Genomic DNA, 23,657 nt, shown 5'->3' on the forward strand with positions numbered 1-23,657 from the left:
TCACCCAGGACTCAGCCTACAGCCACTTTAAACCAACATGAAATAACAATGCCATAGAAAAAAAGGATTGTATTCCCTTCATCTCCCACAGTGCCAGCTCCTCTGGACATAGAGCAAATGCCAACATGCTTCCTTGACCTTCATAAAAACAATACCAACTGAGTGCTTCCTTTACATAAAATCTGTATTTCTAACTGGCTGCAACTACTCTTTTCAATGTAGCTACATTAAAATCAGTTCCCTTGGAATGCTTTGTTTTCTGAAGGAAGGTTCAATTTTCTGAAAGAAAGTTGAACTTTCTTGTGATCCAACTCATACGCTAGAGTAAGCCTAATTTTAATTTCTCACTAAACTGTAAATCTAATTATCTTATTCAGAGCTTCACTCAGTTATTCATCAGGGAAGGTGGCAGCAATACTAAGGATGGGAAATAAATATCTGTATTAACAGCACAGGAAGTAATTAAGAAACTGAACAGAGTTGTGAGAGAAAATGAAAAGGATCAAAATAAATCTATTTTGCTGTGAAGTAACTACGAGGGGAAAGGAATTATACAATTCTCCATATGGTTTTGCTTCATTCTGTCCCCAGGGGTACTCTGTCCCCATTGTAAAGTTAAATTGGTTTCATAAGACAATCACACAGAAGTGAGTAATTTGTCCCTGTTTTTAAAGACAGTTTTTCTCTGGTTTCAGTGTGAAGAACAACTGCAGATAGGTAAGAGCCCATCAGCCTCTCCTGACTCTCCAGAGAGAAAATATGACTGTTCAGAATGCAGCCCAAACAAACACCAGTAACTAATGGAATTTGACAGATTTTAAACACTTTGCTCCACAATTGAGACAGTCATGTAAACCTCTATGCTATTAAGTTCTACTGATATTCTTTTTTTTAATTTAAAAATTTATTTTCTTTTCCCTATACAAATGTTTTGAGTCCTTCTGGCAGACATTCTCAGAATGAACTGAATGACAACAAAATCATGAAAGTAAAAAAGCACTTAAAGCAGATATCACCTTATCTTACAATGCAGACTAAAATTACTGCCAGAATCACCTTTTTAAAGTAAATGTAGATATTAAAGTAACTTTCCAGAATGTGAAAGATTGTGGAACGGTATTTTTTTTCCCCAGAGGAGATTTTTTTTTTTTTCCAGAAACAATCCTAATCCCACTGATATATCAGTGGGAAAAGTCTGTGTTCTGTGCCCTAAAAGTGATCCAAGGTGCACAGAATCAGAATAGCATAAAAAATATCAGTGGTCCTGTGCTGGTGAACACCTGGGTACCAGGATCAGCTTCTGTTTATGCACTTGGAAGAGTTATTTGAGAAACAGACAGTCCTTGCAGGTAGAACTGGAGCTGAGTAATTCTCCTTGTCTAACTGTGGATCTGGACAGATTCTGAGTCTACCAGGATGCTCCTTCTTTTACACCCTTGCTTTGTTTCTGAGATCACTTTTCCTCCTATTTATTGAAATTTCCTCTTCCCAGAAAACTGCCTCCTTTTTGTGTGCTGTCCCTCACTTCCTTTTAGATCTAAAATAGACACCAAAGAGCCAAAGTTTTACCACTGGGCTTTCAAAATTGCTCTCCAATGAGATTAAGAATAAATAGAAATTTAATGGCATTGAGTTTATCTGTCTTGAGTCAGAAACATAAAACTCTAATTCAGCACTTAAAATATTACTGAATTAATAACAATTAAGTTTTCATGAGCAATATTAGTGGGCACTGCACTAAAAAGTTAACGGTCCTTAAATGTCACATAGCTACACCAGAGAGCTGAAATGCTTTAAAACTCAAAAATTACAAACTTGGAAATGCACAATGTGAGGACAAACACACAGATTACTGAAAGGCAATTTAAAGGGCACTCTGTGACTCTCTGGCATAAAAGTCATAAAATTTTCAAATAAATGGATTCATCAAGCAATTGGCCACATGACTGCTTTTTAATGAACCATTTCACTTGGGGCATTATCTGACAGGAGAAAAGGCCAGAGCAGGATGTGCTTTAATCACCTTTACCTCCTCAGCTGTGTTCTGTGTACACTACACCCAAAGTAAACTTGATTATAATTCTCAAATTTAGCTTAAAGAATAATTCAGAGGAATCTGCTGTGGATACAGATACTCGCTGCCTTCACAGACAGCAATAAATGTCTCTTAGTGAAATTAAACAATGGGCAGAAGGTTCCAAAGGGCAAAGGCTGACAGCTTTGCCCAAGTAGGTGCCTGGCAATTCTTCCAGCATGCCCTTGCTGTCCCTATCTGCACTGACAGCTGCACTTCCTGTCTCTGCCCATAAGACACTCAGGAAGGAAGGTTTATATCTTTACATGTTTCCCATGACACTTTCATGGCTAATTCCTGGAGCACTGAGTCAGACTGACCAGCCACACACTCCTCCCCCAGTCCAAATCGCTGTTTTTCTCCCTACCTCTAATTTCCCATTGTTATGGACTTTTTCCTCATTAAAATTGCAATTTTCTTAACATATTAGCCAATTCTAGCGATATTTTAAAATACAGGCTAGTATTACTTCTTTGTTTTACACAGTTACTAAAAATGAAGTCTGCATCAATTATTCTAAGTAAAATATTACAAAAGTCTCCAAAAATATTCTGGTTTTTTGGAGTGCAGTGTGTTTGTTACACTGATACGACTGGATGCCTCATTCACTAGTTTCTTGTAAAATTCAAATATACTGTGAGTGAAATTGGCTTCTGTCTTAACAGCTTAATTTGATTCTCCTAAAATCTTCCTGTACTTCTCAAAATATGAATTGCTTCAGAAGTTGGGTGCCTCAGATTGATTTGAAACAGCCTGGCAGACCAGTCTGCTTGAATCGAGCCTCTCTTACATGCACCATAAAAAAGCAAAAACTTTTCTTCAAACTCAAGCTATTGATCAGAATTAGCTTGTTCAGATTTAGGATGGCTTCCTTTCCAAGAACCGATTTAGAGCTTAAAATACCTGAGACTGAGATTATGGCAACCAAATGTTAGTTGTATTAACCATGCAAGTATATTCATTATCCTGCCGTTTCAAATCTGCAAAGGAAAAGAAGTCTCTCCCTTTTTACAGCACTCTTTGCTGGACTTTGAATCTAAACATCTGACGACTGCATCTAAAGAAAAGCCACTAGCTGAGAGTGCTTTCGACAGCTAAAGGAAGAATAATTACTCCGTTAAAACCGAAAGTCTGTTGCAAAGTACTCACCCAACTCCTAGCAACAGCTCTTGAAGAAAGAGGGAATTCCTGAATCAGAGCTGAGTGTGATCCTCCCCTAGCGATCCACGTTGGAGGGGTGTGGTGTGGAGCTGCACGGGCAGGGCTGCGAGCTGATATCTGCCCGCTGCGGGCTCCTGCCTGCCTGCCTGCCTGCCGGGGGATGGATCGCTCAGCTGCTGCAGCTCGGTTTGGAGCCGCAGCTCCGACACGGGCTGGCTCCGGGCAGCGGGCAGAGATCCCCGGGTAGGAGCGGCGGGAATGCTTCCCCTTGGGAGCTCCATCTGCCCGGGGCTGGGAGCAGCCGCTTGCCCAACAGCACGGGATGAAATGAAGCGCACCTTGACACAGTGAGGGACTGTGAGACGATTCAGTCGCTGTCCCTGGCAGGCTCTGACACGGCCCGTGAGGATGCCCTCTTATTCCCTGCGAGTTTAAGGGAGGCGGCGTGATGGACTGCAGCATTTTATCCTTTTTAAACGAAGCCACGCTGCTCACCCGGCTGTCTGGAGCTGTTCACAAAAGCTATACAACATCCCATCTATTTAAACAGCACACCAGTACGTGCTAAAACTCGAGTTTTAGGGTCATTAAGAGTGCCATGGCTGATGATAGGGATGGGGACCCTCAGGGACCTTCTAAGTTGTGCATATAGAGACACACATCCAGCATCTCAGTCTTGGACACACAGGATGGGAACTTCCCAGGTAAGGAATTAAACAGTAAGAGACATAGATAGCAGCTGAAGCACAATAACCTGCACAGTCAGTAGCTGTAACTCATTTTAATTATTTCTGGGCAAAGGCAAACAGGTAGTTAAATCACTTTCATTGAAGGTTATGTTCAGCTGTTCATCACCATCCTGAAACAGACTGGCAGTTTGTCCCGGCCAGTTAATGGATTAACTATCTCTGACACAAACAGAAGGGCTCCTGGCAGCTCCTTGGATCTCCTGGCTGTTGTTCCTGACTGGAAAAATGTCTGTAATACTTTTCAGAGCAAAGCCAGTAGTCAGCTGAGTCTACTTACAATTAACTGGGTCAATAATCAGATGGATTAACTGTCCTGAAATGGAATAGAAGCACTCCCAAAGTAAAGGGACAGTTCAAATGCTGGGGGCCAGGTTCTACCCTGCAGTTACTAATTACCAGCTCAGATAAAGCAAGAGGCAAGACAGCTGCAGAGGTCAGTGAAAAGGAAATGGGCACTCTGTCATTTGTGTCACACCACAGCAAATGAAAATCATTGTGTTAAGAATTAGTGTCTATCAGTGCTATCCATGAGGGTCACAAGAAAGAGAGTCCAAAGCAGATGCACTAAAATCACACCATGACTTTAAAGAAATGTCTGTACATTCCTTTAGAAATGTAGAAATAGAAACAAAACTCAATAGATTTCAAAAAATGTACATACTTCTCCACTTTGATAATGCGCCTAGATGGATGAACAAGAATCTGTGAGGATTGTTTCAAACCTGCTCCACTCTACAAGAAATTGCCAAAGAAACTTGCTTTAGTTTTAGTTGTACTGGATGCTGAATAGTCTGAAATTACAAGTCCAGGCAAATTTATTTCAAATCTTGGGATCGGGCCTGGCCATAATTCCAAGTAAATTTTTTGTGGCTGTTTTAATGAGCTTTTTTTTTTAATGAACACCCACAAAAAAAAAATTTCATAGTTTGATGTTAACTCACTGACACAGTCTTTTTCTCACAAGACCGTATTCAGGTAACTCAAAGGAATTCTGAATGATATAGTCCACACAGACATGCAAAAATAAAAGGGAAAAGCTACAGTTTAAAACACATTTGACATCTTATTTTTAAATAAGGGGAGAAAAACATATAAAGAAAAGTACTTTAAATAACATATAAGAGAATGAAACCCTTATTTTGATTAAAAGTTAGACTAAAAATGTCTTTGGAAAATAATAAAATGGGATGATAGTAAAAATGCCACCATGTGCTCAAGGAATGCATACTCAAAAGAAAAATTCCAAGAAAACTATTTCATTTTCAGATAAGCAGTTTTGCTTTCTATTCTGTTGATGCCTCTCCAGCTCCCACATGCAGTCCTCCTAATTTAGTTGCCAGGAATTAATTCAGTTGTCCTTCTAATTTAGTTTGTATTATCACTGCAACATAAAAGTTTCAGTTGAAACTGGAATAAGACTTTGAAGACGAAAACAAAACTGATTTGAACCTTTAGTGTGAACAGAGAATTCCAGTCAGCTCTGACCTGGCCTAGACAATCACACTAATCCCTGGTTTGCCCTGAAGCCTGCTGATAACTCTTGTCTGTCCACAGTGGAAAACGTCCCTACCTGAGGAGGTACGAATATGCAGATAGATACAATAGTTCAGCTAGAGTCAACTAAAGCAGAGGTGCCATGAAAAAGATTGTTTCTATATACTTGCAGTACTCAGTACTTGGCTCAGAGGGTCCAAAGCTGAGGTGATTAGAATTTAGTCTTCTGACAGTGCATAGAATTATTCCCAACAAGGTGGGAGATGAGGGAATTAGAAAAGGAAGGTCTGTAGAAGAGGTCAGCATCATTACAAGCCTGATGAACAAACAGACTCTGCTTAAAAAGACACACTGCCAGCTACCCTCTGACCACAGAAAAATCCCTTTACTCCATGTTGTCAGCTGGGAGCTCTCACAATGAAGCTGCTTCTGGTGACAGCCTCACTCTTTCCAAGAGCCAGAACAGGAGCAATGTGCAATGCCAGAAAAACCCCTAGCCTGGAGCTCTGTCTTGACTGCTGGCCTGCACAAGGTAGGTAAGGATGACAATACTAGTGCTGAAAGTCTTGTCATGTGCAAAATGCTTCCAAGCCTACATTCTACCACAGAGTGGCAAGCTGGCTTTACACTGACAACGCTGTTAGTGCCAGCAGGAAATGGAAGGTAAGAACTAATAACTACCCTAAAAGCTGTAGAGGCCTGGGGCAGGAGCACCGTCCCCTGCAATGTTTGTTACCAGTTAGGGTTGGTGCTCATGCTGACTGAAAGGGATGGAGGGAAAGACAGTGAACTACAAATACAAGTTTTCCTAACCTGTACATTTTTATTTGTATATAGTGCATGGGTTTTTAGGAGAATATGTTATACTCCACCATAGCTAATATGCTGTTCAGAAATTAAAATTATGCACAAACATCCAATCTTGTAATTGTTTTACTGTGCCAGAACAGAGATAAAGCAACACAAAATTATTTTATAAATTTTGTTTGTGCAGATATAATAAAATTAATATTTTAAGCTCTATCACTTCTGAAGCAAGATTCGCTATTGTCACACAGTTGGGAAAACACAAAGGTTTACATAAGCTGCTCCTCAAACAGCTGTTCCTCGGTGAGGGTGTGACATTGCTCGAGCTTTAACAACACAAAGTCTGTGATGTCTTGTTGCCCTCTAGCGATGCCACTTGATTTTCCCACTGCTTCGGTCTACAAATTTCCTCAGAGCTGAGAGCTGTCTGCCTCCTGCTCCAACAAACTGAGTCATAACTTAATTCTCCTACTGGTGCTAGGAGATGGGACAGCACGGGCATTTCTGAATCCTCATAAGGATAAGGAACCTGAGAGCAATCTGGCAGGAGAACCACAACCAGCACAGCTGGCTCAGCCCAGAGAGCCTAAAAGTGAGAGCCAAGATGTGGCAGTCACTGTCACCACAGCCACACAAAATCCTAGCTAGCTTCTAAAGAGGGGAACATAGAGAAAGAGAGGAAAATAGCTTAATTGCCTTTCAGCATGAGTTTTACAAATGGTTCTATTACTGGTTTATACTTGTTCCATTATAGTGTTCTCTGTAGTAATAAATATTTCAATGCTTACTAAAAACACATGAATGGAAGTGAAAGTGAAAGATCTTCCTTTAGTGAAAGCAAGATCAGAATCCAGCAGCTGTGACTGGAAGAGCTGTCTCTCTGATGCACTCCTCCACTCTTATTGTTTCTTTCCTGTAACTTTCTGATCTTATTTAAAAACCATGGCTATCTCAAGGGTTTTCTAAAGACTGAAACTGAAATGAACATAGAAGGTGACTATTTTTCCTGAAAGCAGAACATTGAGATAATACAATGAGGACAAAAATTCAGGCTTTGTTTCTATCCTCACTCCAAACTAGTGATAACTAAGTAACACATACCATTACTAATGGAAATGTAGTATGTAAACATCTTTAAAATAAATTTTAGACATCTAAATATTTAAGCATCTTTAAAAGGGAGAATCTTCAACACTTAACATCCAAATTTATTTTTGCTGGGTTTTTTTCTTGGGGTTTTGTGCTTTGAAAGTCAAATCTTTAACAGGGCTATCAAAGGTAAATTGGCTTAGTGGACTATCCTAATGTGCTTTTTTTCTTCAAGGGTGAGAAGAGGAACTGAGTGATGGATGAGAGGAAAGTGATTATCAGATCAAATTCTTACTAGTTGAAAATCTTCCCAAGCTGAGCTACCCAACCTGTTTGAGCAGCAGCAAGGAATACTTTCAGCATCTACCTTTCTGATTTCTAAGCCCAGCTGTCTTATGGTGAGCAGTCAGTTCTCTTGAAATTAAATTTCTGCTTTGCCCAGCAGAAGTACAGAGGTTCTGCTGTCAGCTGGTGCTGTTGTCCTTTTTCCTGAAAGAAGCTGAGCTTATAAAATTTTCCCTCCACCAAATCAGGGCTTAAAAAAATGCCAAAAGGGCTCTCCTTCTATTAGGCAGAACACTATGTCATCTTATACCCTATAGAAACCCAGTATTAGCATACCACCAGAATATAACATTGCATTTGTTGACACCAGATGAATCAGGGATTAAACACCCAGCGTATTTAATAATCTGAATATTGTTTAGAACAAGCAGGGAGAAGCAATGTAACCCTAAGGATTATTCTCTTATTTTCCTGTATCACAATCAAACTACTGCCTCTTGGTAGAAGACAGATGTGAGAAACTTTCCCATTTCATGTTTCCATCTGGGCAGCTGTTTCCCTTGTAATTCTTTTAATTCATTTTTCTGTGCATTTCTTTTTGCTTATGACCTTATATAACTCATATACCTTTTTTTAGCTCTTCAGTTTCTTAAGAGTAAAATGTGGGCAGCTTGGAGCATGCTTTGAAGTTGAAATCCTAAAAAATTAGTTCCCATTACTACCTTTTTTAAAAGCCCACAGATAAGCTACTTCTGTAGTTCAATTACAGGAATCAAAGTACAGCAGATATCATGTGACATTTGGAATAACGTGGAGATTTTCAAGACTCCTACCCAATGAAAAAAAAAAAAAGGATAAGTAAGGAAGTAGGGGGTCAGGTCAGAATCAAATGCCACTCAGTTTTAGAGCCAGCAGCTTTATGAAGTGTGAATTTCATTAAACCTCACAATACCTTCAACCAAAACAGAGAAAATGATGTCTTATGTAAAAGGACCGTGAGCATTTTATTACCTTCCCTACAAAAGGCAGGTTTCTTATTTCTTTTTGGTCTTTTTATTTCATTTATTTGAAAAATCAAAAGAACTTTCCACCATACAGCTGCATTTAGATCTGAGGTAGATCACATCTGCAGCAAAACAGAGTAGAAGTGTTACCTACTGAATTCTGTTAAATGATAAAAAAGGGGGTGTGTGTAGGCTCATGGAACAAACTGCCTCACTGGATAAAGCACTTGTTTTAAAACAATACATTCCTTGTTTGGCTCAGCAAATGCCTATTTCTGAAACAGATATGGATTAATTCAACACATCATTTTTCTTGATTACCTATTTATCATGCTGTTCATTCTCCCATGGCATTTCCAATTATCCTCTTAATGATTCCAGTGTTGCACTAAAGATCCTAGCAAACAAACATCCCTTCCTATCCATGTCCTTTAGTGCTCATTCCAAATGCAGCCTGAGCCCAGGACTGGCTGCCTCAGTCACTGGATGTCACTGTTGCAGCACTGAGAGCTTTGGTGTTCTATGTGGAAACAGCCAGAACCTACATTTGTATTTATGCATTCTTTATTACTACTATTATTGGTTTGCATTCCTGATCAGGCTGCAGTCAGTGTGCGTTTTATCATAAGTTAAATATTTATAAATATTCAGGCCTGAGGATAATTTCTGCTTTCAGGGGAAAATATTCCATTAAACTTTTAAAAATCTTTCCTTTTAAATTTGTGTGCCCATTTTTATTTCCACTGCTCTGATGAGAGATTTATTTCTGTATATCTTTTTATGTATGCACAGTATACATATTCCTGCCATTACTTATATATACATACCCACACCATACCAGAATAATATATTTATTTATGAGTACAGATGAAATTGATATAATATTTCCTTAATCATTCAAAAATAGTTCCTGGTAGGTTCACGTAAGCTGTAAATTTAAATGATTGACTATTGCATTATCTAAAATACCTATCTCTTGCTTTAACAAAACTGAGCAAAGGCTAAATAGTACAAGAAACACAACTCTACATGCTCAGAATGTTGAAAATTGACTAACTTCAGCATGTATATAAGTAGCTTACATTGTCAGAGACTCCTTATATGGGTTTTTCCAACCCTCCTTGAAATGTATTCTAGCAGCACCAAAACCACCAATGAGAGGTATACTCTGACAGTATTATTTAGCTGTTTCTAACTCTTGGTTAAATGAAACAAATTGAAATTAAATAGACTGTGCTTTTAGATAGAAAACCACAAAACAAGCAGAACTTCCCATTCATTGGACCTTCTACTGATTTCTCAGAAAGCTGTGAGCATGCCTGTGTTTTGTCTTGGCATAGGGTGAATAGAAGTGAAAGTTATTTTCTTTTCAGAGGATGTGACTGGGAGGCACTAGTCACAGTTGCTCCTCCAGGCTGCACCCTGGCCACCTTGTGTGTCATTTTGGGTTTTGCACTGTGCCAGTTTCCCCCAGGCAGAGCCTTCCCCTGCGTGGTGGCTGGTGAATAAATCAGGTGCAGGAGATGCACAAGCCGTGCCATAAGGAGCAGCAGCGGGAGTCCCACAGAACATTTTCAGGGAAGTATTTTAAGGGTTTGGTTAAGTGAAGGAGGTGGCAACTGAGGACACCACCACGTGCTGCCCGCTCTGGGGAGCCTGGGCAGCCCGTGACAGGCATTTCCTGGCAGACAGAGCTGGACCCAGCCCCGGCTGCCCCAGGGCCAGGCCTGCTGCCTTCTGTTCCTCCCAGCCCCACCGTGGTACCCTGGTGCCTCCCAGCACCCCTGCCCCACTTGTCATTTCTGCTCCATCACCTCCTGCCTGCTCATGCTCCAGACACAGGAAGGCAACCCAGGCACACAAGCAGGAAACCTGTTTTCCAATCTGCTAAAATCCAAAATAAAGCATTACCGACAACTACTGTGGTAAAGACCTGCCCTTCCTGAGGCTGGCTGCTGCCTCCCCAGACCACTGACTTGCAGTCTTCCATTTGGAGAGGAAAAGGCTTCTCTAGGAATCACAGAGACAGCAAAGTCCTTTGGAAAACACCACCCAAACTTTGTCTCTTATCAGTTGCTATCCAGTATCTAAGACAGCATCTCTAAGCAAAACAAACATTTCAACATTTCAGAAGAAGTCATTAGACAGCTAAACCCAGCCACTTGTTCCTGTGAGAGTTACTGCAGTGCACATGCTCACCAGGGAATGGCTCTTTACACAGTGCTTACTGCTGGTTTCTTTAGTTTTTATAGATGGGGCAACTGAGAGGTGTTTTGAAAGATTTTATTCCATTAGCAGTCTCGATGAAGAGTGAGACACAAGAAATGTAAAACTCAACGCCATTCTATCAGAAGCTATCTTATTTCTTTGGTTACAACAGTTTATAAAATGTTTTTTAGCCTATTAGCTTTTACCACACAATGCTGCTATTAAGTAATAATAGCATAAATTATTTACTTCCTAAATCAACACACCTTATTCTCAATATTTATATACAAATATTCAAAACTGCATAAACTTTCTATCAAGTTCTAAAAATTCTTTACAAATCCATTTCTCACAGCTTACAACTCTCAGAACAATTGCCAGTCCTTTATCAAGTTCCTGCCCTCCAAGAAACTGGAAACAATTTGTGTTTCACAGATGACAGAGCACCAATCCATCTTCAGCAAAGCTTATGTTGCCTAGCAGTGAGAAAAAGATTTTTACTCTTTTAGTATTTAATATTATTTTTCTGGCAATAGAAAATAATAAATAATGAGACTGGACACGTGGAAGAAGACTAAACACCAGATTGCACTTCAAAAAAGGGACAAGTACTGGATTAGAAATGAATGAAAAAAAAATCTTGTTTGAAGTCCCAAACTATTCAATCAAGAGAAGACTGTGCCAAACATGGAATACTCTGTACACTGTGGTATTGAAACTTTTGACATGATAAAAGTTGTGTGTCACAGGTCCTGTCAGACTGCTCCAGGTGGGAAAGCCCTTTCCAACTCATTAGGCAAGAGCCACCTTAGATGACTGATATCCATCAAATTAGTCAGTGGTAAAATCATTTCCTCCTTTCTTCAGAAACAAAATTACTGCAAGGAAGATGCTGGATTCAAAACATCTCTTCCATGCAACTGTTTCATGGCAAACACCCCAAACAACAGCAAACCAAAACAGATCCTTGGCAAGATCACCTCCCCCAGGAGACAGAAAATGGAACATAATGCCTTCCACAGGAGTTTTGCACTTTGGTTTCAAAACAAAGAGTAAACATCCGGAATGCTGAGCAGCCAAAGTCTCTCAAGTGTGTGCCTAACTCTAAACATAACTCTGGAATAAGGCAGTGCTTTTGAAAGGAGAAGAGCACAACAGGTTGCTGCAGAGGAATTTCCTGATGCTGCATTCTGGTCTCCTGCAGCAAGTTCAGACATGTTGCTCTGCTCAGTAACTGGATGAATGAAGCAATTTAAACTGTATCCACAGCAGTGCTCTAACAGAAATGAGCTAATGATGGCTCTCATGCTGGGTTTACTCAGAGTGCTACCAGAGGATAAATCAGAAAGAATCTGAGAAGTCAGGAGGACTGAGAACAATGCAATGATCCTGCTAGAATTAGAAGAAAGAAACCCAGTATTTAAGGTGTTTCCTGGGTGCTAAGTGCATCCTTAGTAAAGCAGAGTTTAACAGGACTGGTCAGAATGCTTACAAAAGCTGTATTCACAACATATGGAAGTCTGTGTGGCTCCTATGGGAAAATCCAAACAGTTATAGTAAAATCCTAGTTTGCTGAGTGGCAAATTTTTAACTGGCAAGAATCTCTCACTGCAATATTCTCATCATCTTCCCTGAATTAGCCTGTTTTAATAAGAAAACAGGCAGCGAAGGAGGATTTTCCATAAACCTTGTGTGCTATTGGTAAAAGAAGATTAAGAATTACTCAATATTTTTCTTTGATCCTCTGCAATCTATTTCTAGCACTATACAAATCTCCACTAGATTGTGGCAGAACCCTGTCAGCTTATTTGATTACTTTCCAGCCTGGGAGATAGCTGGGGTGATATTTTTTGCTTGCTTACACCACAGGGTAAGAAAATTTGCCCAGAGCTAAGACATTGTAATACACACACCCTGCTCTAATGCACAGATAACTCTTCTAATAGACACATATAAATTTCTTTGACAGATAACCCTCACAAAAACAAGCTACAATTGCTGGCACTTATGTTTCAAAGAAGCTTTTAATACAAGCTACTTGCAGTAAATCAAGCACAGAAACAGTTACTTCTCAATAGCTAAATACTAGCTGAACACAGATTTTTTACAATCAGAGTGCTGTGTTGGAACACATTCCATTAAAGATGCTTAAATATTCCCCCCAACAGATTTTATTCCTCCAATTCTATTTTAAAAATTTGTTGCTTTTTGGAGAAAAAGCTGCTATATAGATACAAGGTGTTCATGGGGGCTTTCCATCCTATCAAGATATTCACATATAATTTGACCAAATTAATTTTTTTCCTTTAAATGCTTTGTAACGATAATAAAAACAACAAAAGTAATAAATAGAAGCAGCACCTTACTTTGATGCTAGATGCAAAAGAAAGCATGCAATTAATAGATGGATTTAAATATTTCCAATTTAAAATATTTTGAGGAACAGCTACAGTAGATAGATCTTTCCCCTGCCACCCTGCAGTTCTGGAATACACTGGTTAGATTCGAGCCAGGAATGGAAAGTAAGACAAGAACTATATATGCAGAAGGACAGATTGTGATTACCAGCTTCCTTTAAAAAGGCTCTGTTCATTCAGTTGTTCCTTCCAGGTTTATTTTACAATGAGTTGTAATAGCACACAGAGTATTTCCTACTCGGTCAGGACAGAGGATGTCAAGTTTTGAGGTTAAATCATTTCACAAGAGTGACAAATGGTAAACTTCTCTCCTATTTTTAGTGCCCTTACTACTGAACTGACAAAGATAGAAGTATGGAAGCTTTGTAGGCAAAAGAGGCTTGAAGAGATTACGGACCCAGACTAGGGTTGGAATTGTTCATACCCTGAAATGCAAGGAGAAAATAAAGTTTTTCAGGACTTGTTCCACAGAATATGAAGTAATACATATACAGGCAAAAGTATTTTTAAATTTCAGGATGTTTCTTTGTTTCTATTACTGTAGTGCAGGGAACAGATGATAGGGTCAAAAATAGCAAGAAAGCCAAGTTGAGTATCTTTCAGAGTTATCAGTTACTCATGAGAAAAAAGAAATTATTCATGAGAATGTGTACTATTATAATTAACCATTTCCAACATAGGCATCTTGGAATTTACTATAGAATTTCTTTCTTACACAATGACCATTGATTAAATTAGTGCTATTAATCAGGATACAAATTGGGGCTTTTTTGGTTGGGTTTGTATGCTTTAGTTTACTTTTTTTCATATTATGTCAACATTGTAGAAATAAATGAAGAATACAGGCATTATCACTGTTTTGTTCCATTTAAAACAGAAAGATCTTATGGGTTTCTCAACTTTGCTTTTTGGATACAAACTGTAAGCAGGTGGACAGACCAGCTGGAAAACAGAAGGAAAAGAAAAAATAGAAAGTTTTAATTGCTCCAAACAAGAGACACTTATTTAAAGATGAATCCCTGGGGTGGCTTTGTAAGTGTTTCTGGGGAAAAAAATCATGCTAAAATATGTATTCTCTCAGTAAAGAGGATTTTTTCTGAAACTAAAGTTCTTTTTGCAAAACATAGATGATTCACATCATTGAAAGAAGGTCCTTTGATTTTTAAAGGGAATACTCATTTTTCTGACCAAAATATCATCCTCAACTATCAATGCTTTTCTCACAAGAGACAGCTGAAAAATTTTAACTCAAATACTTGTGTGAATAACAAACTACCAGCTCTTTCTACTTATGAAATTAAGGAGTGCTGATTAATCAATTAATGATCTATTGTCAAGACCTGGCATGGCTCTAAGGCCTATCAAGGCTCAGGTGCTTAAAACACCAAACATGGAAAGAGTTTCCTGGTGGCTTGGTGCTGCTCTTTAGTGAAAATGGTTAAACTTAACAATATTCCATTTGATCACTTGCTGCTGTTTTCTCAGGATCATTTGTGACTTAGGTGTAGTTTTTACTGCTATCAAAGAGGGAAGATGGCATTTATTCCTCTGCTGTGTCCAACTCCTCCTTGTGCCTGTGAAATCCAAGGAAGTTCCTTCAGCTCTGCAGTAACCAGCAGGGCTGGTTATAAACCAAGCCTGGAGCTCTCCCCCAGCTCACAGATGGACCTTGATGTTTTATACCAATGCCTGTGCTGTGCCTGCAAAGATCCCATTACTTTTCATTTCAAAACCACCTTGAAAGCAGACAGCCTGCTCAGTGTAGCATCATCAGCCCCAACACAATCTACACATCTGAGGTTAAACAGTACAACATGTTTCTGGATGGAAATAGGATTGGTGATTTGTTTACCCACTGTAGGATATGTGAAGATTGTTTTGTTCACATGCTTGGATTTTCTAAAATATAAGGATTCAAACAAACAAAAAACAAACTCGCAAAAACACCCCTCAACAAATAAAACCTCATAACACCAGTTGCCAACTGTTTTTCCCACTTATAGGTGACACAGAAAATATTCTCTGTATGTGAGAGCAATGGCTGTGGGGAAAAACGTCAATCCTCCAGTGAGTAAATTTTTGTACAGTAAAGAATCACATTAATTCTCTGGTATTACAGTGGCTACTTGTGAGAACATCTCTTCTCCTCCAAAATAAGCAGACTTGAAACAAAGTGGAAAGCTCAATAATTACCACCTACCAGTTGGAGATACTCCAACGTCCTCTGGCACATCTGCAAGTGTTTGGCTCTGGCAGATTTTGGAAGTCCACTGCTCAGAAAAGCAGTTTAACCACTAGAGGGGGAGGAAGCATTCCCAAGGATTCAGCTGTGTCACTGCATGGCCACCATGTGATGCATTACAGTTTTGTTTCACATGCTCATTAGTTTCCATTTTTTCACTTGCTTTTTCTATACCTTCTTGGAATAACACATTAATTGAATTGCAGAGGTGTTTCAGTAACCTGAACCGTACAGAAACCTGTGAGGTTCAACTTCTCTGTGCACAAGGGGTTCCTATTAATCTCAAAGCCTAAAGTGTGCAGAAGCTTTAGCCAGGATTTAGAATACAATTTTTTTTTGTGGGATGACACAGATAACACAACCTGATGGGAAACTATACTTTACTTATTGCTGTTGGTATTAGCTTTAAGGCCTTGAAAACAAAAACCAGAACCTGAAAACTGGGTATCTTTGCAGACCTCAGTAGTAAAGAACTCACATTTGCTCTGCTTGGAGTTCTGGAGTACTCAATAATATATTTACTGCTTTAAAAAGCTTCCCAGGGGAACTTCTGTACCTCTTTAGAAATACAACAGTTACTCACTCCTTTGGTCAGTATCACCAGAAAATTCTATAAAAATTTATCTCACTGTCCTAAATTTGTCTCTACATTTGTGTTGTTATCAAAGTCATTGCAATACAGTCAATGCTTTTTACACAGAGCAGTTTCCTACCTGAACAAATGCTTCTGATTATAAAGACTTGATCTTTGGAATATGCCGCAAGAAAACATGAAGCACACGTCATGACTAATTACAAAATTATGTCAAATTATAATTCATGGCTCTTGAAAGCACACACAAACACACAAAGCCCCCACATATGGAACATCCACTAGGTCAATCACTTAAATCATTTCAAAAGAAGAAAACAATTTCTTAATCTAACAGCAGTGAATCCTACTGTACAGAATAAAAGACGGTTTTTTTCCAGCATATTTTTAGTCAAATTTCTGTTCCAAAATGATGATTTAAATCCAAGACAACAGAAAGAAAACTCTAAATGAATGGTGCAGCTAATGGAGATAGAAGCCCTTTTTGTCTTGCAGGATCAGTCCACAGGTCACCTCTCAATTTGCCTGCACATCTGGTAGCTGACAAAGGCTTTATTGTTCCCATTAAAGAGAGAAACCTCTTGGTAGAATGACCTTTTTCTAACTGTTCCTACCCATGGTTTTGCATCTACAGGAGATGAAGAAATAAATACCTGAATGGAATCTTTTTTATTTTGTATGAGGCGCTCTGCTCATCCACGGCTGCTGGATTAACAGCAGAAAACCTGCCCCAAAATGTATGAGCATATCGTATGGCATAACTTATTTTCTTAGGATAAGAAAGAGCTGAAAGATTTCAACCTATGTGCTACAAAAGAAGGTCAATGATGGCTTGAATTCAAGCTACTTCCAACTCACCACTGAAACATAAAAGGGGATCAAGGAACAAGTTTACCTAGTTGCTGAGTGCTCAACCTCTTCCAGCCCAGTCACTGTAATTTTGGACTAGTTTTTATTTTGTTTATTTGTTCAGGTTTCTAAGTCTGAGTTATAGCCATAAAGGCTCTTTGTCTGGAGGTAAACCAGGTGATACACAGAGTAAACTTCTAGAAAAGACACATCTCTGTGAACAATCTAAGCAAAAAGAAATACTATAACTGAAAAAAAAGGGTCTGCAGCAGTCTATTTTAAGAAGCAACAAATTGAGTGAATCATTTAATTAGAATCCATTTTCATTTCTTGATGTTTCTTTTTTTTTCAAAATGAGCTATTTAAGCATTCCATGCTTTCAGAAACTGTGTATCAATTTAGGGCTTTTGAATTCCAGACCTAATTAAGATTAACTTCTGCAAGATAGAGTTATTTAACAAGCTATAGAACAAGTTATCCTGTCTGTTAATACAATATAAAGTTTTATAAGACAAAATAAATCAGAGAGAGAAAATAAGAAAAGAAAATAACCATTGATAAGAGGGTAAGTAGAAATTATAGCCTCTGGGGAATTAAGAAGTTAGCCCTTCAAGCATTATCTGCTGCTGTGAAAATACAGAACAGACTTATATTGCATGAACAGGATTTGAAAGTAAGAATTGTACCACAGGCTCTCAATCACTGTGAAATATGCAAATTGAAGTCATTATTAAGCAATTTTATTCATAGACAGGACGTGATGTAGATGGAGCTAAGCCCAAAGCAAGGCAATTCAACTCTGCTGCTGTGCAGAGGGTGAGCCCTTGCACTGCTTTCAGCATTCCTGGTTAGAAACAGCAATTTGATGGCCAAGGAGTGAAGTCACTTGGAGCCCCCACAGCTCTCAAGCCAAGGGAGGAGGCTTACAGTGATATGGTCCTGGGGAACTGCAGCACAGCTTCAGGAAACTTGCTTTTGCATTGGACCAGTATGTTATTCCTTTCCACAAGCTCCCCAAGGTTATAAAACACACATTCTATTCCAGAAGCACAGAGCAAGGGAGCAGGGCCATTTTCCCCAACTGGCTTTTCTTACAAAGCATGTTTGGAACAATGTGCTCACATTGCTGGCTGGATGTCAAGAACCACATTCTTCACACACAACCACACTATAAGGTAATTCCTTTAGCTCCTTGCTGGCTCTTTCACATAATCTCAGTAAAAATACTGGAAACTTCAGCAGACATTACATTTATGAAGCAAAGTCTTTCTGGTTCTTGCTTGTCACCATTAATGAGAGCAAACTCCTCTAATCACTGTTGTAGCAGCTTTATTGGCCAGAAACCAACTTACTTCTCTCTGACCTTAAAATCGTGTATGTTTTAATTGTTTGGCATTTCATTATAGATAACGAGCCCCAGTGACCCTCAAAGAGTGATTAGACAAGCACCATTGCTTGCCATGATCTGAGGAAAGGGCAGGCACTGACAAACCCTGCAGAAATAGAGCTAAAGCTCACTAAGAGAGAGTGTGAATCTATGGCAGTTTATGGCTCCTGAAGCACCAAAGCCATGAGGAGCTCCACAACAGAAATATCATCTTTCAAGTCTTACTCATGCCAAGGCATTAAAGCAGGAGCAGAACAGAAGATTTCCCGCCCAAGGCTCCAGCATTGCTGTTCCTCAGTCTTGGACTGCAGCCCAAGGTTTATAACCTAGGTCTGATCCTGCCAGGCTCCTCACTGGGACCCTCCCCACTCCACCCACAGCAACATCTGCTCTTAACTACACACTGGAGAGCTTGAGCAAAAGGAGTGCTTCTGGTTTGGGTTGCAGAATGTCATAGACTCTTTCTGGACAATAATATCTTTTTTACACTGTTCTTGGAGAGATCACTTAACTTCTCATTGTCGCTGTATTTATCTATTAAAAATAAACAAAACCACAACAAGCAGGGGCTGCCAATCCCTCTTTTAGATTTTTCATGTTTTTGTTTCTTCCTTTCTCCACTGTCTCTTCAATGCCTTCCCAATTCATAAGATTGTGTAGCACTATTTACAGCAATTTTTTTGTCCAAAGGCAAATACAAAGCACAATACAAGAACAGTATCTGTACAATTGTAAAGATACCTGCAGAAACAAATGGTGTCTCTGTTACAGAAAGCTGCAGGAGCAGCTAATATAACTAAATATCACTTACTACAAAACACAAAGATCTGCCAGTGATGTTTCCTCATATCATCTGCCACCAGTCTTGTTCACTGTCATAAAAGGGACAATTCCTTCTACGGTCCTGACAAATTCTACTGCCTATAGTGCTTGACTAGGAAGAACAAACACTTCTGTCCTCTTTGCAACCATTACAGACAGAGAATAAAAAAAAAAAAACACACAGAAAAAAACCATAAAACCTAACACAAGCCCTTTGTTTAAACTATATGTAAATTTAAGGTTCTGCATAAAATATTAAAATGAAATTCAGGGGGCACTGGCGTAATGGGACACTTTGCCTTCAGAGATCTCATGCATTTGTGAGTTCTGAGATACTTTCTCTGGGAAAACCAGGCAACCTGAGTAAGAACTCAGGTTATATCTCATATCTTCTCTTTTTCAAAAGGCCAGTAATTCTGCCACTCATGCCCAATTCAAAAAACTGAATCATTCCTCATAAAGAGACACTGGATCAAAAAATTTATAAAATTTATAAATTTATAAAATTTATATTTTTATAAGTACCAGGTACTTATAAATCTTAGCCATATTTGAGTAAGTTAAACAATGAAGGCAGATTCTTTAGTTTTAATCAATAAAAACACTTCCTAAAGTACAGAAAACCCACCTGTGAATCCAGAGAAAATCTGACATTATTAAAAACCTTCAATTTTTCTCCCAGTCCTTTGTTACATTAAAAGACAAAACCTGCAAAACTCACACTATTTGTGAAAACTGCATCTCATGAAGCTTCCTCTCATGGCCTCTGATCATGCAGTTTCATACTAAATATTCCTTCAATCAACAATTTAATGTCATAGCGTATCTCATAGGCATTACATAGCATGCTACTATATTTTTGAGCCAAGGTTAAAGATGAAAAATGTAACAGCAGCTATGCAATTGTCACAAACAACCTCGCTTTCAATTAATGCAGAGCCCATTTGTGAATCCTGCCATTGAGCTAAATAGATTTCCTTTAAATACCTATAGGTGGTGCTGAAATACAACTGTTACTTTAAAAAGCAACAATCACAGAGTAACTGTAGCACAGCTACTCACTAAGATGGGTTTTACTCCTGGCTGCGCAGATTCACCCCAGGGAAAAACAGCTGAATCACAATTTGAGTGCATTACTGGTGTTTTCCTCAGGTACTTAACAGATTTCCCTCACATGGCCATGATGCCTTATAACCAAGACTAGTGGCAAAAAATGAGGTTTTTTTTTTTTTAATTGATGGAAATACCCAATAAAAACAACAGAGCCTGTGAACACATAGCTGTCCTGACCATGGCATAACTAGAAAGGAAAAGAAACAAAACATGTTTGGCCAAGAATTTCCCTTTCAGGTTGCACAGTTCACCCTGATAATGACAAATTTTGCCATTCAGTATAAATAATGACAATGAAGCTGCTAATAGTTGTCTGGGCATCAGCCCAGTTTGCTGAAATGAAGCAGAACTAACTGGCTTCTCCACAAACATATAATGGAAAAGAACAAATTTTTTGCCAGGCATAATTAACATGTGGTAACATGATAATCAGCAACAGATGAATCCATACTTTCTGGTTTCAAAAAATACATAGTAATTCCACACTGGTTCTTATTAACAGAGAAACTGAAGTGCTAATGATTACAAACATAGTTTATGGTAAAAGTCATAGCTTGAGCCATTTCCTGTAATGCTAAAACTCAACAATTTCCAAATTGTATTCTGCCTTGTAAAAGATGAAACAAGTTCGAGTGATAAATTTAATATTCATATATTTTTAAAAGTATAAATAGTGCACAGTGAAAAAACATGGCATCGAAAATTTGGATAAATACTTAAATGCTTACAAAGTTTTTGAACAAAGGTTCATGCATATCACATAAAACCACTGAATGACGTAAAACATGAAAGTTAAGAGAATACTTAGTCCCTGAACACATCGCTGTCCATGTTAAAAGTCAAAACATGCAGAACACCACACTTCTCTCCATCTTGCACCATAAGCTGCAAGTCACAGAAGTGTTTTTCCTCTGTTCATTACAAAACCCACAAAACACAGAAATCTATGCTCACCTCTCCAGTCTATCCCCTCAATTTTTCTCTCAACAAGAAAAAAAAAAACAAGACTGATACATTAAGTTCCTAAAAGAATGGAAACAATTGTAAAAGCAGTATGAAATTTGATATTTATTCCTGCATTCCTTTAGTTACCAATTTAAGCTACTTTCAGAAAACAGGCAAACAAAAATAGCTCGCATGGGAAGTAGAGGTGTACATCACTACAAGATGTACATCACCCTTTCCCTCAGCATGTTCTTTTGATTAAGATGTAATCCATGGTTTCTTTTTCCCCCCACCATCTTCCAGGCATTCCAGCTTCCTTGTAGCTAATTTGGGAGTTTAAACCCAGTGTGAAGTGACTCGGATGCAGTAAAGCAGTGCAGCACACACAGACAAGTTGAAAATAGGATATGAAATCCACAGAGACCATGCTGCTGCTTCACAGCTAAGGCAGACTCTTGCTCTAGACATACAGGGATATTCAGGCCTAATTTTGAAATGAAAACATAAACAAATAATTTTTTTTCCAGGCCATCTCACTAAAAAAAGTTGCAAGCCTGCACAGGATGAACAACTCAATTATCTCCTTCGGAAAATCCTTCCCTATATATATATATATCTCCTTCCCTCACCGACCTCTCCTCAGAGTTCTTTTTAATTTGAGGGCATTGTTAGTCTCAATTTTGCTTCCTAATGTCTTCTCAGACTTGGGTCACACATTTTAGTAGGAAAAATTGGATTACAAATTGGTACTAGTAGAGAAAACTAACTCTTGTGAGAAACAAGAGAAGCAATGTTTGCCATCTATTTTCTGATCTTTGGCAAACTTCTGTAAACACAGAAGTGAGTCGAAAACTGATTTAAATTGCTTAAAGAAGCTGCAAAAAAGTGGAATTCCTTAGAATAAGAGCAGTTTTACTCTCCCTCAGCAAAAGGTTGACAGCATAAATCACACCTTGTGGTTAATGTTTAAAGTTATACTTAATTATATCTCTATTAAGTAGTTTGATTACACAGCGAGTATTTAAACTAACATGAACAAGTCATTAGATTAGATAAGGGAGCCTTATTTGGCAACATTTTGATTAATTCAAGTTGTTAGGGAAGGACTTTAAGACTTACAAGTATAGTGCTACAGAATAATATGACACAGATCAACCATTCCATAGGCAGACAGTAATGCATCCAAATGTAGGCATTTGTAATGAAGTATTTGTATTGGGATTGTAGCTCAAGATTGTCTCTAGAATCAGAAAATCTAAGTCAAAATTATTAAAAAAAAAAATTCAAAACCCTACTGACTCAGAGTTGCAGTTGAACTTGACAGGTTCATTTTACAACATTAGAGGCACGTTTCATTTGAAGGTTTAGTAAAGTAATCACAATGATCTGGTGGGTGGTGTGGTCATTCCTACCCACACAGGGTGAAAGATCCTTTGCAGGGGAGTGGCCACTGGGTGATCTTTCTCTCCAACCCAAACCATCCCATTCCAGGCTGGAAACCTGGCTCAATAATGTCTTTTATTAGTTTAGCAATAAGGCAACTCTGAGCTGGCAGGTACATTCCAAGTCCACCCCCAAAAGTGAAATGCCCAAACCCCTCATTTGGCCTATTCTGTGTGCACAGTCTCTGACAGGGGACTACATTTTGTACCTCCAGATACATTTAGGGTGGAAAAAGAAAGCAGCTGGCACATATGTAGCCATTAATCTGAGAAGCTGAGGGAGAACAAGACAGTAACTGCAACCAGATTTGAGCCATCAGCACAGAAGTTGAAGCTTTACCTAAACTCTTGTTGTTTTTCATGTTATAAAAGATGCAGTGATCTCATCTGTGAAATTCTCACTGCTGACAGCTCAGACAGGATATTCCATTGACTCCTTGCTTTTTCAATGTCCTCTGAACCTGCTTGCTAGTGGCAGGAATGTGGGGATGTGGGGCTGTCACTTCCCTTGCCTGCCTTACTGTGCCTGGTTTCTCTTCTCTTGGGGAACAACCTGCCTTTTCCTTCTAACAATGCAATACATTTTCTGCAGCCATGCTGCATTTCACAGCTCAAATGCTCATCAGTCTAAAAACTCCCTGCCTCCCCAAAGCTGGACATCCTCCTACATCTCCCAGCCTCCCACACTCTGCTTTTTCCTGTTGTTTCCAGCAATCACATGCACCCTGCTGTCCTCACCCAACTCACTGATCTCAGTAAAGATAATCAACAACCTTGTTCAAACAAAAGGGAGAGAATCACGTAGTGAGGTTTCAGCAGCATCACCTTAAGTTTCCTTCTTTCACAGCACATCTAAATTCTCCATTTACCTTTAGCTAATTCTCAAATTTGCAAGCCCTCATTGCCACTATAAAAACCTTTAAAAACAAACAAAAGTGTTTTAAATGCACTTGCAGCTGAAAATGACCAGCAAACTT

At 38.8% G+C, this 23,657-nt stretch overlaps 1 protein-coding gene across 2 annotated transcripts in view; it reads right to left on the reverse strand.

Annotated features, from left to right (window-relative positions):
- Window positions 1-23,657, reverse strand: part of TFPI (tissue factor pathway inhibitor) — a 57,456-nt gene that overhangs the window by 31,215 nt on the left and 2,584 nt on the right. Inside the window, exon 1 of one of the 2 annotated variants that reach the window (XM_036387222.2) lies at window positions 3,224-3,346. The exons of the other annotated variant lie outside the window; for it this stretch is intronic. The gene's annotated coding sequence lies outside the window, so the exon portion shown is untranslated. Of the gene's footprint in view, window positions 1-3,223; window positions 3,347-23,657 lie in introns of those variants that run through there. 2 annotated transcript variants of the gene reach the window in all.

This window comes from Molothrus ater, chromosome 7 (assembly GCF_012460135.2).
Source record: "Molothrus ater isolate BHLD 08-10-18 breed brown headed cowbird chromosome 7, BPBGC_Mater_1.1, whole genome shotgun sequence".
Classification (NCBI taxonomy): domain Eukaryota; kingdom Metazoa; phylum Chordata; class Aves; order Passeriformes; family Icteridae; genus Molothrus; species Molothrus ater.